Source organism: Bos javanicus, chromosome 23, assembly GCF_032452875.1.
Source record: "Bos javanicus breed banteng chromosome 23, ARS-OSU_banteng_1.0, whole genome shotgun sequence".
Taxonomy (NCBI): domain Eukaryota; kingdom Metazoa; phylum Chordata; class Mammalia; order Artiodactyla; family Bovidae; genus Bos; species Bos javanicus.
The window spans coordinates 25,834,170-25,844,912 of record NC_083890.1 but is presented as its reverse complement, the minus strand read 5'-3'; positions in this window follow the sequence as shown (position 1 = coordinate 25,844,912).

Here is a 10,743-nt window from a genome sequence, read left to right as displayed (position 1 = left end):
AAGAGATCTCTAGGCTTTCCCATTCTGTTGTTTTCCTCTATTTCTTTGCATTGATCACTGAGGAAGGCTTTCTTATCTCTTCTTGCTATTCTTTGAAACTCTGCATTCAGATGCTTATATTTTTCCTTTTCTCCTTTGCTTTTTGCTTCTCTTCTTTTCACAGCTATTTGTAAGGTCTCCCCAGACAGCTATTTTGCTTTTTGCATTTCTTTTCCATGGGGATGGTCTTGATCCCTGTCTCCTGTACAATGTCATGAACCTCATTCCAGAGTTCATCAGGCACTCTATCTATCAGATCTAGGCCCTTAAATCTATTTCTCACTTCCACTGTATAATCATAAGGGATTTGATTTAGGTCATACCTGTATGGTCTAGTGGTTTTCCCTACTTTATTCAATTTAAGTCTGCATTTGGCAATAAGGAGTTCATGATCTGAGCCACAGTCAGCTCCTGGTCTTGTTTTTGTTGACTGTATAGAGCTTCTCCATCGTTGGCTGCAAAGAATATAATCAATCTGATTTTGTTGTTGACCATCTGGTGATGTCCATGTGTAGAGTCTTCTCTTGTGTTGTTTGGAGAGGGTGTTTGCTATGACCAGTGCATTTTCTTGGCAAAACTCTGTTAGTCTTTGCCCTGCTTCATTCCGTATTCCAAGGCCAAATTTGCCTGTTACTCCAGGTGTTTGTTGACTTCCTACTTTTGCATTCCAGTCCCCTATAATGAAAAGGACATCTTTTTTGGGTGTTAGTTCTAAAAGGTCTTGTAGGTTTTTATAGAACCGTTCAACTTCAGCTTCTTCAGCATTACTGGTTGGGGCATAGACTTGGATTACTGTGATATTGAATGGTTTGCCTTGGAAACGAACAGAGATCATTCTGTCATTTTTGAGATTGCATCCAAGTACTGCATTTCAGACTCTTTGTTGACCACAATGGCTAGTCCATTTCTTCTGAGGGATTCCTGCCCGCAGTAGTAGATATAATGGTCATCTGGGTTAAATTCACTCATTCCAGTCCATTTGAGTTCGCTGATTCCTAGAACGTCAACATTCACTCTTGCCATCTCTTGTTTGACCACTTCCAATTTGCCTTGATTCATGGACCTGACATTCCAGGTTCCTATGCAATATTGCTCTTTACAGCATCAGACCTTGCTTCTATCACCAGTCCCATCCACAGCTGGGGATTGTTTTTGCTTTGGCTCCATCCCTTCATTCTTTCTTGAATTATTTCTCCACTTATCTCCAGTAGCATATTGGGCACCTACTGACCTGGGGAGTTCCTCTTTCAGTATCCTATTGAAAGGTTGTTGTTGAATCACGCGAATACACCGGGATTCTTGGCCCCCGGAGGAGAAGAATTCGATCCGGGGCCAGAGACGAGGCTTGATCGCTCAGAGCTTTTGTGTAATAAAGTTTTATTGAAGTATAAAGGAGATAGAGAAAGCTTCTGACATAGGCATCAGAAGGGGGCAGAAAGAGTACCCCCCTGCTAGTGTTTAGCTGGATGTTATATAGTCACTAGCAGTCTGTTAATGAAAGAAAGGAATGTCTTAAAATTCAGAATGGCACCAGGCCCCTCACCCATAAGATGCATTTTGGGATAAATGGTTTATCCTGGGCCATAAAATGATTAACTTGAATCTTGAAGAAGGGCAGACCACCATACAAATAGTTTCATTTACATAGATTAGGGGAACAATATCCATACTGGTTTGTCAAGTAGGTTCTGGGCCAAGAGGCGGAACCGACTTGGAGACAGAGTTTTGGGGTAAAGGCATAGTACATTAGCATAGCTTAAGACAAACATTTCCATAAGAAAAAGGCATTGGTTATCTCTAGACTCGAGAATAGCTAACTTCAGGCGAAACCGGGTGTCATTATGGCAACACAATATTTTAAGAGAAACCTCCCTTTAAATTTGTATAGAGAAGGAAAAATATTGCTAGTTTGTTTCCTCCTGCCGCTTAAGAGAGATAAAAATGTCTGACACTTGCAGGCTATTTCCTCTATTTGGAGACCCCTGGCCTTCCTGCCTGTTACCCTCTCATTCCCCCTTTTCTTTTAGGAGAATTATGTTGCCTAGGGAAAAGGGGCGTCGTTCTCATTCCATAACTACTTCCGAGCTGACAAGGGGCGTTGTCCCTAAATTGGTGAGGCAACATATTCTCCTAATCCTCATATTGAGGATATCTGATCCAGGGGCCCCAAATAGTAGCTGGAGGTAGCTACAGTAGTAGCAGGAGTTTGAGCAACCATTTGTAACTTAAAAGCTTTCATGCGGCTAGAAACAAATCCAGTTATACAATTACAGATGCAGGGAGCAAACAGCAAGAACAAAACAACCAGAATTATCGTAATTAAGATAGTTGTCCACCATGGGGAATTAGTTAACGTTTTCCAAAGTGAAGCAATTGAGGCTTCAGGAGTGTCCATGGCCCTAATCATCTTGTTCATGTGGTTAGTAAAATGAGTAACATTCGTGCTCATATCAGGTATATATGTACAGCATTGGGTATGAATAATGGCACAAGTTCCTCCTTGTGCAGCTGTCAGAATGTCTAGAGCCAATCTGTTTTGTAAAACCACCTTTCTAATTTGTGCTTGTTCAGCATTAAGAGCTGAAATAGCCTTTTGAGAATCTTGTAATGCCTGTTGAGTAAAATTAGTCAAAGCATCCACTCGTAACATAACATCTGTAGTTCCCAAAGAGGGAACAAACGCTGCAGCCAAATAATCATACCAATAAAATACAGACCTTGCCCACCGAGTTCTAAGGTGGGGTAAATTAGCAGGCTTTTCTGGAAGCTCTGAAAATATAAAGCCATGAGTAAAGGCTAGACCCAGGGTGCATCTCCCTATCCAACCAGGGGGAAGCCATGCCCATAGGTAAGAGCCACATATCCAATAAGTTCCGTTTGGAGCAAGCCAGCGCGACTGAGATATCCAGTCCCAATTCGTGCCTGGCCAGACAAAGGGAGAACCTGAACTGGGATTGGAAAACACGGGAATGATTACATTGCATGTTTCCCGAGACAAATATCCCATTTGTTTCCAATCATTGTAATTAAGTTGTTGGCTAACTTTTGGGGACGGCTCTGTTTGTTCCCAGCATATAGAGGCAGTAGATATTAAACGTCCTTTTTCAGGAGTTAGCCATGTAACCTCATCCCATATTTGATAAACGTCAGGTAAAAAGCCATTAGATCTAGACCTATTTACCTTATATGTAGCAAAATAGTCATTGAACCGAGACAATGTATAATCAAAATTAAAAGTCACATTATGTCCATAGTTAGAGTACAAAGTGTTGCACCAGTCCATTTTAGGGTTGGTAGATGTCATCAGATGACGAAGAGGCATCGCATGTGATTGTTGTCGAAGGTATTCACAGACTTGGAGAAAGTCTTTTCCTTGAAGTGGGGATGTCCACCACGGGAAGCCTTCCACTGACGAAGAGGGAGCGCTCCGCAGACCCAGCAGTTAGACCGATTGTGGAATGCAGCATAGGAGTGAGCCCAGGACAGGAAGACATTGTCTTGAGGATCCAACGGCAGACTCAGGATATTTGGAGTCAGCAGAAGTAAGCTCACATAGGTTATCAGGCCCATCTAAAAGGTACAAAGTCAGAGCATAGAAAGTAAAGACATAAAATGAAGTCACTTAATTTTGGTCAGGGTGCCACCTCTTAACTCGAGTATGATGTACCCACGAATCAATTCCTGGCACTTTGACAGCTGTGGGAGAGGAAAGAATAACCTGGTAAGGACCTTCCCAGAGAGGCTCGAGGGATGGCCCCCCAGATCCCACTGTTTTTATGAGGACCTCGGTTCCTGGCTCAAATAGAGGCCTGCTTGACTCGGAGGCTGAGTCAGGAGTCTTCTCCCGGAGTTCTGTTAATGTCTGTTGAAAAGCTGAGAGCTGAGTTACATAATTAGTTAATTCCAAGGCTTCAGGGTCTATAACAATGTCTGTGCGTAAGAAAGGCCTTCCATAAATACATTCAAAGGGGGACAGTCCCTCTTTTTGGGAGTAGTTCGAGCCCTCATTAAAGCTATGGGTAGGACTTTAATCCATTTGTCCTGCGTCTCTTGAGTTAATTTGCGCAGATGCCTTTTGATAATGTCATTAGCTTTTTCAACTTTTCCGGAGGATTGTGGTCTCCAGGAACAGTGTAAGTGATATTCTATTCCTAGAGCTTTAGATACCCCCTGAGTTACAGCAGCTTTAAAGGCGGAGCCATTGTCACTCTGAAGGCTCCGTGGCAGCCCAAACCTGGGGATAATTTCATGAATTAAAATCTTTATAACCTCCTTAGCCTGTTCACTACGACAGGGAAAAGCCTCAATCCATCCAGTAAAGGTATCTACCCAAACTTGTAAGCAAGAATATCCATTAGCTTTTGGCATATGAGTAAAATCAATTTCCCAATCCTCTCCAGGATACTTCCCACTTCGTTGTAATCCAGATTTTGCTAGCTTTTCAGTCTTTGGGTTATTTTTTTGACAAATCTCACACCTTTTGATAATATTCTTTAAAGTTTTCATTACATTTTTACCTTCAAACAAACGAGAAACCATTTGGTAAGTACTCTCAGCACCCAAATGAAAACTCTGATGTAAACCCTTAAGAATTTTCCACTGAGCATTTTCAGGAATTATTAATCGTCCATCCTCGGACTGTAACCATCCTTTATCAGTAATCTTTGCTCCTCGTTTCTCATATCTTTCTAATTCTTCCTCAGTATATTGTGGTCTTTCCTGTTCCACAGGACCTGTCCAGATCAAAGGCGTCTGTAGTGAAGGGGTTTCGTAAAGTGCCGCTTTTCTGGCTTGACAGTCAGCCAGATGATTACCTTCGGCTATTTTACTCCCATCCTTGCTGTGCCCTTTGCAGTGCATAACAGCTACTTCTTTAGGACAATATATAGCAGTTAAAAGTCTCTCGATCTCTCTGAAATGCTTAATAGGTTCTCCTGTTGCTGTTTTAAAGTGTCTCTCTTTCCATATTGCAGCATGAGCATGTAAAGTCAAATAAGCATACTTAGAATCTGTATAGATCTTTACCCGCTGCCCTTTGCTTAACTCTAGAGCTCGGGTCAGGGCCACAAGCTCCGCTAACTGAGCACTAGTTTCCTGGGGGAGAGATTTTGCTTCTAAAACCTGTTCAGCAGTCACCACGGCGTAACCTGCTTTACGCTTTCCATCCTGAACAAAAGAACTGCCATCTGTAAATATTTCCATGTCAGGATTGTCTAATGGGGTATCCTTTAGATCCTCCCGAGCTGCATAGTTTAAAGTTAGGAATTGAGAACAATCGTGATCAGGTGTTTCATTTTCCTTCTCAGGAAGGAAAGTGGCAGGATTTAAATTTCCACAAACTTTAAGCTTAGTTACTGGTCCTTCTAACAACAATGACTGATACTTAAGAAGCCTACTGTCTGTCATCCAAATATTAACCTTAGAATTTAAGATTCCACTCACATCATGAGAAGTCAGTACAGTAAGGTTTCGTCCATTAATTATTTTTAAAGCTTCAGGTGCTAATAAAGCCGCTGCCCCAATTACTCTTAGGCAGTGGGGCCACCCACATGCAACTACATCTAATTCTCTGCTTAGATAAGCAATAGGTTGTTGGTGAGGCCCTCGGGGTTGTGTCAAAACTCCCAATGCCACACCTTTTCTTTCAGTGACAAACAAATTAAATTCTGACCCTGTGGGCAAGCTCAGAGCTGGAGCTTGCAGGAGAGCAGTCTGAAGAACCTTAAAAGCCTTTTGAGTTTCTGGAGACCAAACCAGTTTGTCAGTTTGGGCCTGCTGAGTTTCAGCTATAAGTTTATATAAAGGCCGGGCAAGTTCCCCATAACCCGGAATCCAAATGCGACAGTAACCTGTGATTCCCAAAAATCCTCTCAATTGTCTTAAAGTCATAGGTAGGGGGTGATTTAGTATAGGTTTAATTCTCTCAGGGCCTATGGCCCTAGTCCCTTCTGATATGATTAGGCCCAGATATCTAACCGATTGTTGACAAAGCTGAGCCTTTTCTCTTGATGCCTTGTAACCACAGCCTGCCAGAAAGTTTAAGAAATCTTCTGAGGCTCGCGAACAAGCTTCCTCTGTCTCAGCACAGAGCAAAATATCATCTACATATTGTAACACCACTGCTTCAGAGCTATTAAAGTTTTGTAAATCCCGTGACAAACTTTGTCCGAATAAGTGAGGACTGTCACGAAATCCCTGGGGCAAAACTGTCCAGGTTAACTGAGAAGCTGGCTGCGTAGGGTCTTCAAAGGCAAATAGGAATTGACTTTCTTCCGCCAAAGGCACTGAATAGAAGGCATCCTTTAAATCAATTACTGAGAAATATTTGGCCCGTTCAGGAATTTCAGACAATAGAGTATAAGGATTAGGCACCACGGGGTGTAAAGGAACTACAGCCTCATTTATTATTCGTAAATCTTGAACTAGTCTCCATTTACCATTTGATTTCTTTATACCCAAAATAGGAGTGTTGCAAGGACTGTTACAGGGAATTAATAGTCCCTGCCCCTTTAAATTTTCGATGATGGGTTTTAACCCTTCTTTAACTTCAGGTTTCAGTGGATACTGCTTCTTATGTGGAAATACGTGTGGGTCTTTGAGCTTAACAACTACAGGAATAGCATTTTGTGTTCGACCCACAGATTTTCCATCAGCCCATACTCTAGGATTTACATTTTGTTCAACTAAAGGGAGAGAAAGGGAGGGCTCCATATTCATGAAAACAGAGGCATGGACCTTGCTCAGTATATCCCTTCCCAAAAGGGGTGAGGGAGATTCTGGCACAATCAGAAACTCGTGTGAAAACAGCACAGAATCCCAGTTGCAAGATAAAGAATAACTGAAATAATACCTTTTGGCTCGTCCAGACAGTCCCATTACGGAAGCGGATCGGGAAGAAAGTGGGCCAGGGGCTTCAGTAAGCACAGAATAAGTTGCCCCAGTATCTAAAAGGAAATCGACGGATTGGCCCCCCACAACTATTAATACCCGGGGTTCCTCAGGTGTAATTAGGACGGGAGCTTGTGTGGGGACCCCCGGGCACCTTCAGTCCTGATTGTCTTGAGAGTCCGACCCCGGAGACCTACGCCTCTGGGGACAGTCTCTCTTCCAGTGTGGTCCTTTGCAGACCGGACATGGAGCCGGGGGCGGCTTAGATGCCTGAGGGCAATCCCGCTTGAGGTGCCCCTCCTTCCCACAGCAGTAGCAAGCCCATCCCTTTTCACCTGGGCCCCTCTGGGCATTTTTCTCAGGCTGTTTAAGAACGTTTTTCATAGCCATGGCGAAGGCTTCCGCCTTTTCCTTTGTCTTTTTTGCCTTTCTTTCTTTTCCTCATATTCCCTACCATAATAGACTGTCTGAGCCAGTTGTAACAGAGTATCTAAAGACTGATTTGGTCCATACGCCGGTTTTAATAGCTTACGGCGGATATCTGGAGCCGACTGAGTGAGAAATCTATCCTTTAAGATCACTTTTCCCTCTTCACTTTCGGGATCAATCTCAGTGAATCTGCGAAGGCCTTCTCTCAGTCTATCTAGGAATTTACCAGGAGCTTCTTTCTCTTCCTGTTCTATATCTGCCAATTTGCCATAGTTTAAAGGCTTAGAACGCGCCTGCCTAAGTCCTTCAAGAATACATCTAACAAAATGACTCTGATCCCATCTTCCTTTAGCTGTGTTGTAGTCCCAGTCTGGTTCTATAGTTGGGACCGCCTGATTCCCAGTGGGGAGGGCCGCTATCTCGTTCTCCCTCTTCCCTACTGATTCATTACCAAGCCACTCATCTCCATAAGCAACCGCTTTTCCCAAAACTCGAGTCTTTGACTCAGGAGTCAGCGTTTGTCCCAAGATATACATCACATCCTTCCAAGTGAGATCATAAAGCAAAGTAACACCTTTAAAAGCTCTGATATATTTTTCTGGGTCCTCTAAATAGTCTCCCAGATCCTCCTTGATTCTTTGTATTTCTTGATAAGAAAAAGGCTTATTAACTCTCATGGACTGATTATTTCTCCCGGTGGGTGTTTCATAAAGAGGCAACAGCTTGTGTGGCTGTTCCTCAGTCTCTCTGGCTGCTCTGCGCATATGATCCCAGGGATAGATTGGAGAAACCTGTTTTTCCTCTTCTCTTTGTCTCCTGTCCTCCATCTCATCGCTTACTTCGATGGTCTGAGTTTCTACTGAAACCAGAGTAGTCTGAGGTCGTACTGAGACAGGAGTTGTTTGGACCTCCATGTGGGCAATTTGAATCCCAGTTTGGAGTCCCAGGTACGGGGGCAAAGGAAGAGGATAGGGAGGAGCTGAAGGTTTCACACCCAAATCTATACCCTTAGGACATAAGTCTGGCATATTTCGCAGAGAGAAAAAGGGCAACACATATGCTACTTCTACCCATTTCCCTTGTTCCTTACAGAACCGGTCTAATTGTAGAACAGTATTATACTTAAGAGACCCTCCAACTGGCCACCGTTCGCCGTCCTCCAATGGATACCGTGGCCATGCAGTATCACATAGGAAGACCAGGTGTGTCTTCTTTAAGCCCTGGGGATCAAATCTATCCCAGTTTTTCAGGATACAGTTCAAAGGAGTGAGGCTGGAATTGTTAGCTCCCATCTGTAAGAGAGAAAAAAGCGACCAGCGCCATTTTTCTACCGGAGGCGTCCCTCCCTGCTCTAGATGGGGGTGTAGACAGACGTTACACCAAAAGCTTTTCCTTCCTGGTCGGACTTAGTCTGTCCCTTACCGACGCAGGGGCCGTACTCGTCCCTCCCGGTTCTACCACCGAGACGGGGTGGGGATGTACCAGGGGTAGACTTGATAGCATCCCTACTTGACGTCCAGCTCTTCACCCTTAACCTCGCTTGCCTCTGATGTCACCCGGGGTGAATCAGAGTAACCTCCCGGAATGCCTCCCAAGCTAAGACCGCTGTAGGAAACATTCGTCACCTGAGTGCCTGTGCACGACTCTCAGTATTTCCTGACCACAATAAGACCGACGCGAACATTAAACTGAGATGTTCTTTCCAAGCATCACCACACCAGTATAACAGCCTCCTCTGATCCACTAAGAGCCGGCATTACCAAAGAAAAAAAAAACCCATCGCAGTCCCAATCTGAGTAACCTTTAACCTCAGAGATGTTCTGGGAGCTAGAGCTCCATCTAGCTTCCGAACTTTCGATTCCTAGCGAGGCTAGACACTTTCTTGACTACCAATCCAAGTTTGGGACCTAAGCCACAGTACACAGTAACAGTATAGATCACAAGTCCCTTGAAAGTCTATGATCCGATAGATTAGGTTAGTACTTCTAATTCCCAAGGAGTTATGAAATGGTCAAAGAGACCGAAAAGTTTGACCGAGAAAGGACAGTTCGGTCCACACGCTTTGCCCATTTCTGGTCGGTTCCCGAAGAAGACATTGGGTGCCTCTTGGCATTGGCAGGTCGGTATAACGCCCCGACAGGTTTCTGCCATGAGCCGTATGAGATCACCGTGGAACCGCAGAGCAGGGCTCCTTACTTGTTTCACGCAGGGCATGCCATTCATTCACACAAGCACACGGTAGAGTTAGTAAAGCATAGCAGAAAACGTGTTCGCTAAGAGAACAAAGAACTAAAGCTCCAAGCATCCTTACCTTGTCCTGAAGGATCCCGGACGAGCCCCCAAGATGAAAGGTTGTTGTTGAATCACGCGAATACACCGGGATTCTTGGCCCCCGGAGGAGAAGAATTCGATCCGGGGCCAGAGACGAGGCTTGATCGCTCAGAGCTTTTGTGTAATAAAGTTTTATTGAAGTATAAAGGAGATAGAGAAAGCTTCTGACATAGGCATCAGAAGGGGGCAGAAAGAGTACCCCCTGCTAGTGTTTAGCTGGATGTTATATAGTCACTAGCAGTCTGTTAATGAAAGAAAGGAATGTCTTAAAATTCAGAATGGCACCAGGCCCCTCACCCATAAGATGCATTTTGGGATAAATGGTTTATCCTGGGCCATAAAATGATTAACTTGAATCTTGAAGAAGGGCAGACCACCATACAAATAGTTTCATTTACATAGATTAGGGGAACAATATCCATACTGGTTTGTCAAGTAGGTTCTGGGCCAAGAGGCGGAACCGACTTGGAGACAGAGTTTTGGGGTAAAGGCATAGTACATTAGCATAGCTTAAGACAAACATTTCCATAAGAAAAAGGCATTGGTTATCTCTAGACTCGAGAATAGCTAACTTCAGGCGAAACCGGGTGTCATTATGGCAACACAATATTTTAAGAGAAACCTCCCTTTAAATTTGTATAGAGAAGGAAAAAATATTGCTAGTTTGTTTCCTCCTGCCGCTTAAGAGAGATAAAAATGTCTGACACTTGCAGGCTATTTCCTCTATTTGGAGACCCCTGGCCTTCCTGCCTGTTACCCTCTCACTATCATTTTGCCTTTTCATACTGTTCATGGGGTTCTCAAGGCAAGAATACTGAAGTGGCTTGCTATTCCCTTCTCCAGTGGACCACATTCTCTCCACCATGACCTGCCCATCTTGGGTTGCCCCATGGGCATGGCTTAGTTTCATTGAGTTAGACAAGGCTGTGGTCCTAGTGTGATTAGATTGACTAGTTTTCTATGAGTATGGTTTCAGTGTGTCTGCCCTCTGATGCCCTTTACTTTACTCATCTATAAAATTGGAAGTAAGGATATTGATATCTTTAACATGAAACA